Below are 18,509 nucleotides of genomic sequence, written 5' to 3'. Positions count from 1 at the left end.
ACTTCTACAGATGCACAATCGAGAGCATCCTGGCGGGCTGTATCACCGCCTGGTACGGCAACTGCTCCGCCCTCAACCGTAAGGCTCTCCAGAGGGTAGTGAGGTCTGAACAACGCATCACCGGGGGCAAACTACCTACCCTCCGGGACACATACACCACCCAATGTTACAGGAAGGCCATAAAGATCATCAAGGACATCAACCACCCGAGCCACTGCCTGTTCACCCCGCTATCATCCAGAAGGCGAGGTCAGTACAGGTGCATCAAAGCTGGGACCTAGAGACTGAAAAACAGCTTCTATCTCAAGGCCATCAGACTGTTAAACAGCCACCACTAACATTGAGTGGCTGCTGCCAACACACTGACACTGACTCAACTCCAGCCACTTTAATAATGGGAATTGATGGAAAATGATGTAAATATATCACTAGCCACTTTAAACAATGCTACCTTATATAATGTTACTTACCCTACATTATTCATCTCATATGCATACATATATACTGTACTCTATCATCGACTGCATCCCTATGTAATAAATGTATCACTAGCCACTTTAACTATGCCACTTTGTTTACATACTCATCTCATATGTATATACTGTACTCGATACCATCTACTGTATCTTGCCTATGCTGCTCTGTACCATCACTCATTCATATATCCTTATGTACATATTCTTTATCCCCTTACACTGTGTATAAGACAGTAGTTTAGGAATTGTTAGTTAGATTACTTGTTGGTTATTACTGCATTGTTGGAACTAGAAGCACAAGCATTTTGCTACACTCGCATTAACATCTGCTAACCATGTGTATGTGACAAATAAAATTTGATTTGATTTATTGATTTGATTTGAAGGAAGGTTGCAAATTCAAAACCCCGAGCTGACAAGGTACAAATCTGTCGTTCTGCCCCTGAACAGGCAGTTAACCCACTGTTCCTAGGCCGTCATTGAAAATAAGAATTTGTTCTTAACTTACTTGCCTAGTAAAATTAAGGTAAAAGAAAAAAAAGAAAACATTCAATTGATTGGACATGATTTGAAAAGGCACACACCTGTCTATATAAGGTCCCACAGTTGACAGTACATGTCAGAGCAAACACCAAGCCATGAGATCGAAGGAATGGTCAGTAGAAGCTCTGAGACCGGATTGTGTCAAGGCACAGATCTGCGGAAGAATACTGAAACATTTCTGCAGCATTGAAGGTCCCCAAGAACACAGTTGACTCCATCATTCTTAAATGGAAGAAGTTTGGAATCACCAAGACTCTTCCTAGAGCTGGCCACCCGTTCAAACTAAGCAATCAGGGAAGAACGGCCTTGATCAGGGGGGTGACCAAAAACCCGATGGTCACTCTGACAGAGCGTCAGAGGTCCTCTGTGGAGATGGGAGAACCTTCCAGAAGGAGAACTACCTCTGCAGCACCTTTATGGTAGAGTGGCCAGACAGAAGCCATTCCTCAGTAAAAGGCTCATGACAGGCAGCTTGGAGTTTGCCAAAAGGCACCTAAAGGACCCAGACCATGAGAAACAAGATTCTCTGGTCTGATGAAACCAAGATTGAAATCTTTGGCCTGAATGTCAAGCAACACGTCTGGAGGAAACCTGGCACCATCCCTACGGTGCCAAGCTTGTAGCGTCATACCCAAGAAGACTCGAGGCTGCAATGCTGCCAAAAGTGCTTCAACAAAGTACTAAGTAAAGGGCCTGAATACCTATGTCAGTGTGATTTTTCAGTTTTTATTTTTTTAGAAATTAGCGACATTTCAAAAAAACTGTTTTTGCTTTATCAAATGGGGTATTGTGTGTAGATTGATAAATGATATAATCCATTTTAGAATAAGGCTGTAATGTAACAAAATTAGGAAAAAGTCAAGGGGTCTGGATACTTTCCGAATGCACTGTATATTGGTTTGAAGTATATGATCATATATTGCTTTTCTGTATGGAGTGGATCGGGTGGCTGAGGTCCTTGATGATCATCTTGGCCTTCCTGTACCACATGGTGCTGTAGATATCCTGGAGGGAAAACAGTGAGCTCTCTGCGGTTGTGGACGTTGCAATTGCCGTACCAGGAGAGAGCACACATTGGAGAGAGGAGATTGAGACAGTTTGACGGATTAAGGTAGAAACAGCTATTTAATTAGATCCTAAATGTACACTACTACTATTGAGAGAAAAAAATACAATAAAATGTATGCATTAGAGCGGTTATTTAATTTTATTCACGGTCTTCATCCATGATCGTCGGTTACACGGTTGTAACATTTCTACATGTCGTTTTGCATTATTCATGGATGTTAACTTCTGTGCAGCATGAGTGATTGGGGAGCTAAAATGATGCAGCCCAGATTCCCAGTGAGTGCAGTGGTTCCCCGGGAACTGCTAGAGCTAGCAATGAGTAAGTGGAGCAGGCACGGTATAGACGACGCAAGACACATTTGACAGAAGTACGGAAAGTACCAACATTTTTAGCACCGAACCGTTTTTCATGTTCTATTATCGAAAAAGTACTGAAGTTTCAGTATAACATGCAACACTGAACTAATGTCACTGGCAAAAAAAAATTCACTGGCACCCTAGCGACCAATAAAAAAATGGTTTTGCACTGCCAAGTCAAAGGGTCGCAAATTAGAATGTTTTGAAACCTGACTTTCACTACAACACACAGTTATACACCATGATAAGTAAATTCCATTTTGGTCATGACAGAGTACAAATCACACAAATCGCAGTAATTCTATGTGTAGATGCAGACAGGAACAAGGAAGTGTTGTGGTGTCTCTGTCGTAATGTGTGTTTTGTCCTATATTTTTTTATGTATTTTTCATCCCAGCCCCCGTCCCCGCAGAAGGCCTTTTACCTTCTGGAAGGCCGTCATTGTAAATAAGAATTTGTTCTTAACTGACTTGCCTAGTTAAATAAAGGTTCAATAAAAAAATAATATATACTGTATATATAAAAGTAAACTTCTGTTAAAATTTTGGAAATCTGTCCTCCCCATATTGTGCAGTACTTTTGACTAGGGCCCATATGACTCTAGTCAACACTCATTTTGGAGAGAACACCCGCAGCCCACCAGAGGCATTCCTTTTCAAAGCCATGTTGCACTGAGCAGCTTCCTAACCCTGTTCACTGTGCTACTCAGATGCTCTAGTTTACTTGCCTACCAGAGTTCTGGGGCTGAACAGAAGCATTCTGCGCTCGGTCCCACGCAGCAGGGCCCAGTCTGATTCAACCTCTTTCTTTTCTCTCTCCACTCTCTCCCACACCTCCGTCACAGTGGGTGGGGATAGAAAAACACACACGGACACTCCAAGTCTCTCGCTCTGTCCCTCCCTCTGTCTCTCGCTCCATTTCTATCTCTCACACGCAACACTCACTCTCTTTGATTCTCTTTCTATCCTTATCTCTCACACACACTCACTGGTTTTTCATACTTGTGCATGAACTACTGTAAATATAAAACCTGTAGCCATCTAATGTTGAGGTGATCAAATTCCTGTGTTGCCCATCTTGATTAGAGACATAGCAATCTGTATTGAAATATAATTTAAATGGTAGGCTCTCTTACTCTTCTGTGAACTGGCATAACTTGTAGCACATTACAACACATACAGGGGAAATCCAATAGTCTATGACGTTTAATCAAATCTTCATTGATACTGTATGTGCCTACGCTAAGCATATTTTGATAGGAAATTAAAAATATGAAGTTTTGCCTGAGACATTTGTGTTAACAGGTTGTAAGGCCTTGAGCTTGCACTGAATGGCTGCTGAGAGACATGCAAAAACATTGGCTAAAGTATCACAACACAAGCATCATCAAAAAACTGCAACTCAATGTGCTGTGGGGCTTTCTTTTCAAATAGACTTCTGAGATTGAATGGGGGAAAGCAATGTATTTGTGTAGGGCCAGAGCAGAGCTCCTCACAAATTGTGCTTTTGTCTAAACCTCCATATGTCATGACCATGACTCAATATGACACCTTAACGGTCATTAGGTAGAAAAACGATGGTCGGAGCTGGGCAGACCCTGGGCAGGGCAAATGTTGCCCGTTGTTACAGGAGACAAAAAGAACTCTCTTTCAGAGACAGAAAGAGAGGGAGACAGGGGAAAGGGAAAGTGATAGAAGGAACGAGAGAGACAAAGAGAGTGAGAGAGATAGAGGTATGAGGACCACGGGGGCTGTATAAAGATCTGATATACATTAAAGCTGTACGAGAGAGACTATTTCTAGCCTGAAAGCTGAAACATCACTATCTGCCGAGCTGGTCAACCTCACCGGACTTCAACATTGCCTTTTATAAATAGCAACATTGTACTGTGCAATCAATTGTGTAGTACTTCAAGAAATCCCTCAGGAATGAGTAATAATTCTATACTATCCATTACCCGTCTGAGTGGGGGACTTGGCAACTTTAGGTGGTGTGATCAAGTCTGTTAGTACGGCATTGATTGATTCTTGTCTGTAATCTGTGATGAGAGCCATTGATCATGTATCATGCCCTTAGAGCAAGCAGCAACGATCAGCTAGGCAAATAATAGCACAGACATAGAAAGAGAAATGCATTGTCTTACAGGAGAAAGGTTCCAAGCCAAGTCAGACAACAAAAAAACACCATGAGAGCTAGGTTCTGGTTCGTAGCGTTCTAGGCCAAGACGCTCCAAACACATCTCCCGAGAAGTTTCTATCTCCATCATCTTCAAAACACACCATGCATCATAGTCGTTGTCTCCCTAGTCTGCGATGAAAACTCGTAAAATTGGTCATTCTAAAGAGAGACTTCCTGCTGTATTTGCGGCGCAAACAGTGCTTCAGTGGTCAGGCCAGAGAGGACTTGAGTTGGAGATGGATGCGATTTGACCAGCAGCTACCCAGACAGTCTACATAGGCAACCAGAGGCCAAAGCAGGCGTGACTCTCGCTCCAGTGGCACAGCACTGGGCTAGCATTAGGCCCAAGGTCTCAGCCTAACAGCAAGCCTTCTACTTTATCTATCCACTATCTGATTCCAGGCAAACCCCAGGCTGAATGGACTGTATGACAACCTCAGAATGTGTGAATGAGTGAGTCTGTGCATACCTGGGGGTCCTATGAACAGACCACTAATGTTGAAATGGAATTTATGACCATCCCAGAATGTGCCACCAATGCATAATTCAGAAACTTAAAATGTGAAACTTTATGCAGTTTTGTACCAGGGGGGCTTATGAGGCTTTTCGATCTTCTGAAACTATGGTACTTGATTTTCATGTGCCTGAATCCTGAAATTGGAATGCAAACTTATCATTGCAATTTGCAATTGCTTTCCTAAGTAAAGCTAACAGGCCTTTGATTTATTAACTTACCCTGAAATTAGAATCATATCAAACAGATACCACATTTTAAAACAGCTATTTGCCAAATAACCACTTTTTATGACACTTAGACACCGGAACACTTCTGTCCTAAGCCTTCTTTATCATAAACTGTTGCAGATGAAAATACTAGCAAAGTGAGACAAGCAAAGCGTCAATTTTCAATCTGCTGCTTTCTCTGACAAATGCCAAATGTCCTCCACAAAAGCTAAATTGCTCTGGAAACACCCAGCTTGGTGATAATCATAGAAAATTCGCACGACATCCTATTGAAACGATCAGAATAAACACAATGGCAAAATCATGTTATTTTGTTGATGCTTTCAGCATCATTCTAGCACTTACAAGCACTTCAGAGAGATTCAGGTGGGTCTTGGCAAAATGGCCTAAGTGCTGCTATTACAAAGATGCAAAGTTGCCAGTTTGCGCCATTACATTCTTTCATTTACAATTATGTTTCTGACCATGAAAATTCAGCACATCTTACTAAACGACGGGGGCTAGCAATGTAAATGTAATATGACCATTATGTGTTTGATTTGGTTATATGTTAATAGCATAGACAACAATATGGACGTCAAAATGTTGATTTCAAAACATGCACATTTGAGGAATCACCCACAAATGATAGAAAATCTTTGAACGTATTGGATAGATACGAGCAAGCTGGTAATACTGCAGCTCCACCTTTACCTGTGATAGGTATATTGTTCTGCCTATCCAATCCTTCTAGAGCAACAAGTGCCTAGGGAACTGGGGGACTACAGGGGTTTTGTTAAAAGATTAAGGTTACAGTAAATGTCAGGGGGATGGCATGTCAGCTGTGCTCCTTTAGTCACACCCCATCTGTGTCACGATTCCTTTAAACAACCCGGAAGTGAAAGCCACCATAACGTCCTGGCAGATGAGCCTGGTTCCTAACGCCTCGATCACACCGATAGTGTTATTGAGCATAATGGCATCACCTGGATGTGTGTGTAACAAAAGTTCAACATTCACTTTCTGCTACCATGTCTGTCAATGCCTACAGTTTTACTCATACGTTCGATAACGCACTGCAACTGCTTTTGCAACGCAATGCTGCAAGACAAAACACAGCATTCCATTGGAAATGAATATACTTCCGGTGTACCAAAATGCAATGGCACTATCAGTGTGCTTGAGGCGTAAGGTTATAACCCAGAGAGCGTGAAGTATACGAGCCAATCACCCACTGGTCCCGGGCCAGAGACACTGGAGCAGGTGTGGAGCAGTGTGGAGTACTGAAGATGAACTAACCGATGCACGGAGCCCAGAACAACTAAATAACCTAATAGTCTCCACTCCAGTCATTAATCCTCTCTCGTTTGTAACCCGTCTGTCATCTTTACAACCCCAGCGGCTACATCAATCAGTCCCCCCCCCCTTTCCTTCCTTTCATCTCCCCCACCTCCCTCCTCCACTGGCTGAGGTTTATACCCATGATTGGTAAATGGTAATCAATGTCCCACAACGGTGGACTGCTTCATCGCAACAATTTATCCCAGGGTTGGGTGGGTGTCTAGGATCGGCAAGGAGGCTGCCCCCAGAGAAGCCAGATATGCATTCAGGGGAGGTACATAAATAAGAATAAATCAATAAGGGTTTCATTTGACCCTTGAAATGTACATACTACTTACAGCAGTCCTACGCTATAATAGAATATGACAGTGTCAGATGTAATAGACAACATCAATTTGTCTCGACTTGGGAGCCCATTGCTCGCAAATACTGTGTCGCATTATACACCACATTATGATGTCACCTGATTTATCCTCGTACAGTCACTACTGTTATTGGAAAGAATCTAATTTAATATCTAGATAATACCATGACAAGTGAGCTGTATACATTCTTCCCAGTGGCAACCCGTCATTCAGGGCAGGTGAGAGCCCCATCTGTTTTGAGACCCACCTGTTTAGCTTGTTGCCTGTTTTGCATGTTATTTTGGCATTAACACATGTCACATATCAGTTTGCAAACAGTGTAAAAAAAATGTTTGTTAATAAAGCCTGATACAAACATGGTCTCTTTTTTGCTTAATTGAGTAAGGCAGTTCCAAAATGCAGGTGTTTCAGCCTAGCTCAGGGCTTTCTTTGGTGATGGGGCAGCCAGCGCAAAATACGGAGCGCAGGGGTTGGTCATATTCTGTAATTGGCTTAGTGTTCTGTCACTAATAGGGACACTACATCACCGCAAAATCTACGGATAGAGCTCAAAAATCTATGGGTAGAGCCCCTTGGGTGCTGCCATAGAGTTACATTAGAAGTGCCCATCCAAGAAGGCTCAAGGTCATTGGCCACAGATAAAACACATTCAAATCTCATTATATCTACCTTATCTTTGATTGGACTGATTATGTCAACATCATACTTTCAAAAACGTAGCTAGCAAGCTAACAGTTATCATGAATCTAGTCGACAATATACTGGCAAATACTTTTCAATCCTTGTTTTACGAAGGCAAATTATTGCTCACCGGCCATAAACATGACACAAGTTGGAATAAAGAGATATGTATACTGTTGCTAAGAAAGTAATACTAAGTGTATGTTGTTTAGTACGCTGTTAGTAGCCCATGTGCCTCACCCTAATAATTTGGCCCCTTTCCTCTACATAATTTAGCCTACTGTTCTGACTTGGTGGTGCACATGTAGCCTATAGCCTGTGTCGTGTCTTTGACTATGCCGCATTAAGTGATATGACATGCTATTCTATAAAATCATTTCTCTGTAATTATTATTACCTGATTAACTTCTTGCGTCGAGCAATCCCGGATCCGGGATCCTATTTATAGCCTCAAGCTCATTAGCATAACGCAACGTTAACTATTCATGAAAATCGCAAATGAAATGAAATAAATATATTTGCTCTCAAGCTTAGACTTTTGTTAACAACACTGTCATCTCAGATTTTCAAAATATGCTTTTCAACCATAGCTAAACAAGCATTTGTGTAAGAGTATTGATAGCTAGCATAGCTATAAGCCTAGAATTCAGCCAGCAACATTTTCACAAAAACAAGAAAAGCATTCAAATAAAATCATTTACCTTTGAAGAACTTCAGATGTTTTCAATGAGGAGACTCTCAGTTAGATAGCAAATGTTCAGTTTTTCAAAAAATATTATTTGTGTAGGACAAATCGCTCCGTTTTGTTCACGTTTGGCTATGAAAAAAACCTGTATCCAGTTATAGCCTCAAGCTCATTAGCATAACGTAACGTTAACTATTTATGAAAATCGTAAATGAAATGAAATAAATATGCTATCTCTCAAGCTTAGCCTTTTCTTAACAACACTGTCATATCAGATTTTCAAAATATGCTTTTCAACCATAGCAAAACAAGCATTTGTGTAAGAGTATTGATAGCTAGCGTAGCATTTAGCATAGCATTTAGCGTAGCATTTAGCGTAGCATTTAGCGGGCAACATTTTCACAAAAACCAGAAAAGCATTCAAATAAAATCATTTACCTTTGAAGAACTTCGGATGTTTTCAATGAGGAGACTCTCAGTTAGATAGCAAATGTTCAGTTTTTCCTGAAAGATTCTTTGTGTAGGAGAAAAATGCTCCGTTTTGTACATCACTTTTGGCTACCAAAACGCCAAACTTTTTTCCAAATTAACTCCATAATATCGACTGAAACATGGCAAACGTTGTTTAGAATCAATCCTCAAGGTGTTTTTCACATATCTCTTCATTGATATATCGTTCGTGGAAGTCTGCATTCTTCTCTGAATTAAATGGAAAAATACTTGCAGCTGAGGTTTACGCACCAATTTCGACGCAGGACACCGGGCGGACACCTGGTAAATGTGGTCTCTTATGGTCAATCTTCCAATGATATGCCTACAAATATGTCACAATGCTGCAGACACCTTGGGGAAACGGCAGAAATTGTGGGCTCTCTCCTTGCGCATTCAAATATTTTGCTCATTTCCTGTTTTAAGTTTCATCTTGGTTTCGCCTGTAGCATCAGTTCTGTGGCACTCACAGATAATATCTTTGCAGTTTTGGAAACGTCAGAGTGTTTTCTTTCCAAAGCTGTCAATTATATGCATAGTTGAGCACCTTTTCATGACAAAATATCTTGTTTAAAACGGGAACGTTTTTTTATCCAAAAATGAAATACTGCCCCTAGAGTTCAAAGAGGTTAAGCTAATCATGTAAATGTAATTAACTAGAAAGTCGGGGCACCTCAAAATAATGTTTTTAGAGCTGTTATCTTCCGAATAACTCTTAATCTCTTGAAACTCTAGGGGCGCAATATCATTTTTGGATAAAAAGACGTGCCCGTTTTAAGCGCAATATTTTGTCACAAAAAGATGCTCGACTATGCATATAATTGATAGCTTTGGAAAGAAAACACTCTGAAGTTTCCAGAACTGCAAAGATATTCTCTGTGCGTGCCCTAGAACGTGAGCTACAGGCAAAACCAAGATGAAACGGCATCCAGGAGATCAGCAGGATTTTTGAGGCTCCGTTTTCCATTGTCTCCTTATATGGCTGTGAATGCGAGAGGAATGAGCCTGCCCTTTCTGTCGTTTCCCCAAGGTGTCTGCAGCATTGTGACGTATTTGTAGGCATATCATTGGAAGATTGACCATAAGAGACCACATTTACCAGGTGTCCGCCCAGTGTCCTGCGCCGAAATTGGTGCGCAAACCTCAGCTGCAAGTATTTTTCCATGGAATTCAGAGAAGAAAGCAGGCTTCCACGAACGATATATCAATGAAGAGATATGTGAAAAAACACCTTGAGAAGTGATTCCAAACAACGTTTGCCATGTTTCGGTCGATATTATGGAGTTAATTCGGAAAAAGTTTGACGTTGTTGGTGACTGAATTTTTGGTTCGTTTCGGTAGCCAAATGTGATGTACAAAACGGAGCGATTTCTCCTACACAAAGATTCTTTCAGGAAAAACTGAACATTTGCTATGTAACTGAGAGTCTCCTCATTGAAAACATCCGAAGCTCATCAAAGGTAAATGATTTTATTTATTTGGTTATCTGGTTTTTGTGAAAATGTTGCGTGCTAAATGCTACTCAAAATGCTAAGCTAGCTTAGCATACTCTTACACAAATTAGTGATTTGCTATGGTTCAAAAGCATATTTTGAAAATCTGAGATGACAGTGTTATTAAGAAAAGGCTAAGCTTGAGAGCAGGCGCATTATTTTCATTTTATTTGCGATTTTCAGAAATCGTTAACGTTACGTTATGCTAATGAGCTTGAGGCTATAACTGGATACAGGTTTTTTTCATAGCCAAACGTGAACAAAACGGAGCGATTTGTCCTACACAAATAATATTTTTTTGAAAAACTGAACATTTGCTATCTAACTGAGTCTCCTCATTGAAAACATCTGAAGTTCTTCAAAGGTAAATGATTTTATTTGAATGCTTTTCTTGTTTTTGTGAAAATGTTGCTGGCTGAATTCTAGGCTTATAGCTATGTTAGCAGTCAATACTCTTACACAAATGCTTGTTTAGCTATGGTTGAAAAGCATATTTTGAAAATCTGAGATGACAGTGTTGTTAACAAAAGTCTAAGCTTGAGAGCAAATATATTTATTTCATTTCATTTGCGATTTTCATGAATAGTTAATGTTGCGTTATGCTAATGAGCTTGAGGCTATAAATAGAATCCCGGATCCGGGATTGCGCGACGCAACAGGTTAAAGACCTGGTAATATTTTACCTCAATAGCAGTCAATATTTAAAAGTTGAAAGTTGTAAAATCTTGGTTATCTTCACGAACTCTGGCTAACAAGTTGAATCAGCAATACAAATTTTGGTTTAATTGCTTATTTACTAAATACCTAAATAATCACACAGAATTACATCTACACAGAACGGATCATACATTGAATACTAATTGTCATGAAGGAAAACGTCCTTAGCGGATGGAACAGATATAACGGCTGGTTACACAAAGAAAGGGGGTTGGGTTTTAGTGAAAGAGCGGGAAGACAGAGTAACAAATGACAAGCTATGCTATCGTAAATACAGTATCTTATGCATTCTAAATAACCACCCATTTGAAAAAGGAAAATGCAATAAATATTTACTCTGAGCTGCCCTTTGATAGATTGGTCGTAGATAGAAGGCTGGGTTGTCAAGTATGGATCTCTTGTCCTCTGAAGAATGTCTAGTGGTGATCTGGAGCGTGGTAGAATGGATACTCTGTCCGTCGTCTACAAGCCCACGTTTACAGCTGCGGGTGGCAGCTGTAAACTTGGGAGCTCAGCTGAGGTTAGCTTAGTTCTGTTGGTGATCTTGTCCTTTTAACGCAGGGACCGCAAGTCCTCACATCCTTGGAACAGAAAGTTACATTTTCATAAAGGGGATTGCTTATATAGGGTTGGGATAGAGGCCGTGTTTCATAGTATACAACCAATGTCTGTTCACATGGGCGGGGCCACTGAGTTGAGCATAGTTCACTCATGAAAACCAATTCTCTCATTTAGAAGCTAAAATTACATTTAAACATTTAAATTGCACAACAATTCCATGTGAATCTGATAACTAGAATGTGTAGACTTTCCAAGATACCGTTTATGTCGTCCTATCATCAGTTATAATGTCTCAGACAACAACGTATCTGGCATCATATTCATTAAGTACCAACGGATATTTTCAACTGGTTGGATTACCAAAATATGGTTCCGTTTCCCATCTTTTGATGTTACCAAAGGCTTTCCAGAGTCCCTCTCTAGAATAGAGAGTGAGAAAAAGGGAAAGGTATTTATGGGGGTCATAAACCTCCCCCAACAGGCCAACGTCATGACACCTGTTTAAGAGAAATGTAATCATTGAATATTGTAAGAGCTTTCATTGTCTGCTTATAAGCCCCCTTTATTTATCCGACGGTTCAGACTTTGGGTACATGGCGAATACTGTAAGAACGGCATGTTCTAAATTGCTGAACAAATAGTTATATTGACTACGTCCGTCCTAGCTCACTCATTAATGTCTTAATCAGAATTACGTATTGACTCTTATCCGTTCGTCGTCCCCTTATGACATAGTTTTTGTACATCTCAACTGTCAGTAGAAACCCCATTTGTTTAAGCAAGTAAGCCATATCAGCTGACTTGTTTTTTTTAAAGGCAGTTAATGAGGCTGAATTATGCAGGCCAGAAAAGGCTCCGCTGGTAACCAGGTGTAGCAGTGGTACAGATTCACTCCATGGTGCTAAAAATAATTTATACAAGCCCAAACAGTTTGTGGGCACCGTTTGTCACCATTACAGTGCAAATAATATATTGCTTAGTGTTGTGTTGTGCTCTTTAGTGGCTATGCTGGCATTCATCAAAATATTTTGGGGGGAGTTTGCCCACACCACGATTTACATGCTAAAATCGCCACTGATTCTTCCTACTTCCCAAGTTATCGGTATGTGATTCTATCAATTAAGAATCTTGGCAAACTATGTGCTTAGAATACTAATAGCTTTGAATAAGCAGACACAGCCTTAGGTAAACTTTGCAACACAGATTTGGGATAAACATGTATTGTTTACCATGAAGTAAACATGTGTTATTAGCATGCGGTAAACATGTATTGAAGTGAAAAGACCATTTCCGTACCCTACATGCATACACAGTGAAGCAATATCCATGTCCTCTTAATATAGAGCAATTCTAAAAAAAACACCCCTGCGTGCACCCTCGTCGTAAAGTGTTACCTATAGTTACTAAAACCCAGGCACGCAACATTCACATGCCCCCCCCTCCAACCCCAAACATTCTGAAATTATATTTTGTCCCCCCAGCTTTATCATTGGAATGTGACAAATCGAGGAAACAATGTGCTTTAGGACAATGTGGACTCCTCCGAGCGGTCGGGTAGGCTGTTTGGTGTAGAAGTTGACCGATTTAATTGGCATAGCCAATTAATTAGGGACGATTTCAAGTTTTCATATCAATCGGCAATCAACATTTTTGGACGCCGATTACATTGCACTCCACAAGGAGACTGCGTGGCAGGCTGACCACCTGTTACACAAGTGCAGCAAGGAGCAACGGTAAGGTGCTATCGAGCATTAAACGTATCTTATAAAAAACAATCAATCTTGACATAATCACCAGTTAACTACACATGGTTGATGATATTACTAGTTTAACTAGTTTGTCCTGCATTGCAAATAATCAATGAGGTGCCTGTTAATTTATCATCGAATCACAGCCTACTTTGCCAAACGGGTGATGATTTAAAAAGCACATTCTCAAAAAAGCACTGTCGTTGCACCAATGTACCTAACCATAAGCATCAATGCCTATCTTAAAAGCAAATCACAAGTGTATTTTTTAAACCTGCATATTTAGTTAAAATAAATGAATGTTAGCAGGCCATATTAACGAGGGAAAATGGCTCGTTGCGAACTGTGTGAAGACCATTTATTCCGAACAAAGACCATAATTAACTTGCCAGAATTGTACAGAATTATGACATAACATTGAAGGTTCTGCAATGAAACAGCAATATTTAGAGTTATGGATGCCACCCGTTCTATAAAATACGTAATACGTTACGTTTTCTAAATGATTGTTTCCGGATTTGACCATATTAACCTAAGGCCCGTATTTCTGTGTGTTTATAATATTATAATTAAGTCTATGATTTGATAGAGCAGTCTGACTGAGCGGTGGTAGAGAGCAGCAGACTCGTAAGCATTCATTCAAACAGCACTTTCCAGTGTGTGCCAGCAGCTCTTCGCAATGCTTGAAGCACAGCGTTGTTTATGACATCAAGCCTATCAACTCCCGAGATTAGGCTGGCAATACTATAGTGCCTATAAGAACATTCAATAGTCAAATGTATGTGAAATACAAATGGTATAGAGAGAAATAGTCCTATAGTTCCTATAATAACTACAACCTAACTTTTCCTAACTGGGAATATTGAAGACTCATGTTAAAAGGAACCACCAGCTTTCATATGTTCTCATGTTCTGAGCAAGGAACTTAAACGTTAGCTTTCTTACATGGCACATATTGCACTTTTACTTTCTCTATCACTGTTTTTGCATTATTTAAACCAAATTGAACAGGTTTCATTATTTATTTGAGACTAAATAGATTTTTATTTTTCTATTATATTAAGTTAAAATTAAAGTGTTCATGCAGTATCGTTGTTATTGTCATTATTACAAATGTAATGTAAAAATCGGCTGATTAATCGTATCGGTGTTGAAAAATCAGAATCGGTCGACCTCTAGTTTGGAGTGTTTATCCGAATGGATTAAAAATATATATAGTATTCAGACCCATTGACTTGATCCAAAATTTGTTACGTTGTAGCCTTATAAATTATAAAACTGCTTAAATTGTTTTTTCCCCTACACACAATATCCCATAATGGCAAAGCAAAAACTGTTTTTTAGACATTTTTGCGATTTAAAAAAACATAACATTTACATAAGTATTCAAACCCTTTACTCAGTACTTTGTTGAAGTGCCTTTGGCAGCGATTACAGCTTCGAGTCTTGTTGGGTATGACGCCAAGCTTGGCACAACTGTATTCGGGGAGTTTCTCCCATTCTTCTCTGCAGAACACCTTAAGCTCTGTTAGGTTGGATGGGGAGCGTTGCTGCACAGCTATTTTCAGGTCTCTCCAGAGATGTTAGATCGGGTTCAAGTCTAGGCTCTGGCTAGGCCACTCAAGGACATTCAGAGATTTGTCCCTTACTTTGTCTTGGCTGTGTGCTCGTTGTCCTGTTGGAAGGTGAACCTTCGCCCCAGTCGGAGGTACTGAGCGATCTGGAGCAGATTTTCATCAAGGATCTCTCTTTACTTTGCTCTCTTCATCTTTGCCTCGATCCTGACTAGTCCCGTAGTCCCAGCCATTGAAAATCATCCACACAGCATGAGGCTGCCACCACCATGCTTCACCATAGTGATGTTGCCAGGTATCCTCCAGACGTGATGCTTGGCATACAGGCCAAAGAGTTCAATCTTGGTTTCGTCAGACCAGAGAATCTTGTTTCTCATGGTCTGAGAGTCTTTAGGTGCCTTTTGGCAAACTCCAAGTGGGCTGTCATGTGTATTTTACTGAGGAGTGGCTTCTGTCTGGTCACTTTATCATAAAGGCCTGATTGGTGGAGTGTTGCAGAGATGGTTGACCTTCTGAAAGGATCTCCCATCTCCACAGAGGAACTCTGGAGCTCTGTCAGAGTGACCATCGGGTTCTTGGTCACCTCCCTGACCAAGGCTATTCTCCCACGATTGCTCAGTTTAGCCGGGCAGCCAGCTTTAGGAAAAGTCTTGGTGGTTCCAAACTTCTTCCATTTAAGAATGATGAAGGCCACTGTGTTCTTGGGGACCTTCAATGCAGAAGTATTTTGGTACCCTTCTGTGCATCGACACAGTCCTTTCTCGGCGCTCTGTGGACAACTACTTAGACCTCATGGCTTGGTTGTTGCTCTGATATGCACTGTCAACTGTGGGACCTTATATAGACAGGTGTGTGCCTTTCCAAATCATGTCCAATCAATTGAATTGTACACAGGTGGACTCCAATCAAGTTGTAGATACATCTAAAGGATGATCAATGGAAACGGGATGCACCTGAGCTCATTTCGAGTCTCATAGCAAATGGTCTGAATACTTACGTAAATAATGTATTTCTGTTTTTAATTTTTAATACAGTAAGCAACATTAAAAAAATTGTTTGCTTTGCTATGAAAAAAAAATTAAGGCTGTAATGTAACAAAATAGCGAAAAAGTCAAGGGGTCTGAATACTTTCCGAAGGCACTGTATATATGTCCCTCTCACTTCTAAAACCAAAGTTTCGCCCCTGCTAAAACCGATTCACCACCTAGGTCAATATGGGTTCAAGGTCGATCCCTATGTCATTTGAGAGTCTGCTGATTATTGTTGTGGATCAACATCTAATTGTATTAATACAGCCATTGATTGGATGGTGAGAGAAAGTTCTGGCTGAGTGGTAGCCTAAAAGTGAAAACTAGCAGCCCCCAAAAGCTCTCAAGGATTCAACTCAGACACCTCCAGCAAGGTCAGAAACTAATAGCCCGATTTTAAACGTACATAAACCCCCCTCCCTTCCCATCACAAATCAGACTCTAATACCTCTACATTGGTCCCTCTTATTGGAAGCAGGCTGTATTTCATTGGGAGAGTAAGGGCATAGGGGCCTATTCACGATCAATGGTAAGCTGTAAAATAAAGGTTTTGGTCAATGAAAGGTCAAGAACAATGCAAGATAATAAATAATTGGGCTGCACACACCAAGCAGCCAATACTTGACTTGCATCAGAAATAAGAGTCTGTGAAAACTAGTTGATACACATTTCGAGACAAATCAACATTTACCCCAAGGAAAATGCAAAACATTGCAAAGTAGGTCTTAAACATTATGAGTCTGAATGACCAGCTCTAAAATGGTTGACACAATAAATCTCCTTGCAACACAGTACTTTTCTGAAGGATATGTAAGCACATTCATGGAACAATGGAATTATGGTGTAGGCCTACAGATTATGAAAGGATTCAGGATTCAATCAATGCTTTCTTGATTGATTTCTAACTACCCAGAGTTATCCAGCATATGTTGGATGCACTTGGCAATAGAAAATACAAAATTGTATATAAAACTCGTAATTTATGACTGAGTAGGTCTATATAAAACATCATCTGATGTATGCTATAGAAGAGTAACATGGTAAACTATAAAATATTGTATAACTCATACAAATGGTCCCAGTTTTGGGTGAAATTTCAAACAAAGAAACGCAGATAGCAAATAACCGAGATGTATTGTTTTATATATCAAATATTCAATCACATTATAACTGGAGGTATACTCATACTACTACCACTACTACTACAGCTACTACTACTAATAATAATAATAATAATAATAATAAATTGTGAATATGCTGCTTTGACGGGTAGCCATGCAACCGGTAGCCTAATGCACACGTCCAATTTCCATGCACACAGGAGTCCGCGAATCAAGTGTCAACTCCACTCGTTTTCAGGATGTGAGAAAAATCGCCAACAAACAATTCCAATACAAAATAATTTCTAGACAATAACACATATGCTGTGAACTAACAGTCGCTCCATAAAGTGTGTATAATTTCGTTCTCTCCCTTTACCTAGCGCAAATAAAAATCTGCAGTGCATATCCTTATTGGGTTTGAAGTCGATAGGCTATCAATCTATACAATAATGTAATCGCATAGGCTACCGTAGGACTACTATGCAATAGTGATTTTGTCGCAATGCCCTAGCTCATTTCCCAAAGTAAAGTGGCATTTGAACTATTTTTTATTTTACTTTTATTCCCCGAAATCCATGCGCAATCATTGAGCTCGAGAACAAATAGCCTATACATATTGCGCAACACATTACGCTTTTTTATTTAAACATATACATATTTGGGAATATCTTCAGATATAATTATGTTTTAAACTAGCAGCGAACAAGTTCACTGTAAAACCGATGATTCAGATAATGTAGACCGAACATTATGCACGGTCAATATTTCACTTGAGATATCTATCCGCCTTCATCAGTGTAGCAAATAGCAACAAGTTCAGCCTTTGATTTAATTGAATCGTTAATAGCGCATAACTAATTAGAAGATATACATGATAACTTTCCAGGTCGGTTAACTCTGGTCGGTCGACATAGGAAACTCTCCAATTTAGAATTTTAGTTCGCCTCTTTTCCCTTGACTACGGAAAAGAGCTCGTACTGAAGTTGCTCTTGCAGACGGTTATAAATGTCCAAAATAAATGGAAAAGTAGACCAAACATTATGTTCCTACCTTTTTACGTGGGAAAATGTCGAAGCAGACTCGGGTAGCAAGTTGGGAGAGACTGTTCCTTTTTATCCGACTTGTGTTTTTCGAAAATATATGATCCCCTATGAGGAGCAGTCCTCGCAGGAGCAGCGCGGACAGTCTGAAGCGCTCTCTGCTCTTCCACCACGTTGGTATCTAAGTGCCCTTTTCGAGAGAACAGAAAAAAAGCCTCTTGCGGCGATGGAGAGAACTTGAAAATTAAAGTGAGAGAGGGGGAGAGAGTGTTAAAAGAGAAATGGTGAGAATAAGCCTTGTCGCATAAATAACGATTTATTTATGATGAGTAGGCTTTG

At 40.1% G+C, this 18,509-nt stretch overlaps 1 protein-coding gene across 4 annotated transcripts in view; it reads right to left on the bottom strand.

The window, feature by feature from the left end:
- The window catches only part of LOC135539561 (cadherin-22-like), a 334,240-nt gene extending 315,938 nt beyond the window's left edge, over positions 1 to 18,302 (bottom strand). For all 4 annotated transcript variants that reach the window (XM_064965503.1, XM_064965502.1, XM_064965504.1 and 1 more), the window contains exon 1: positions 18,181 to 18,302. The gene's annotated coding sequence lies outside the window, so the exon portion shown is untranslated. The remainder of the gene's footprint in view (positions 1 to 18,180) is intronic.
- Between the last annotated feature and the right edge of the window lie 207 nt (positions 18,303 to 18,509).

This window comes from Oncorhynchus masou, chromosome 5, assembly GCF_036934945.1.
Source record: "Oncorhynchus masou masou isolate Uvic2021 chromosome 5, UVic_Omas_1.1, whole genome shotgun sequence".
Lineage (NCBI taxonomy): Eukaryota > Metazoa > Chordata > Actinopteri > Salmoniformes > Salmonidae > Oncorhynchus > Oncorhynchus masou.
The sequence above is the reverse complement of the archived record's forward strand: the minus strand, read 5'-3'. Positions and strand labels throughout refer to the sequence as shown.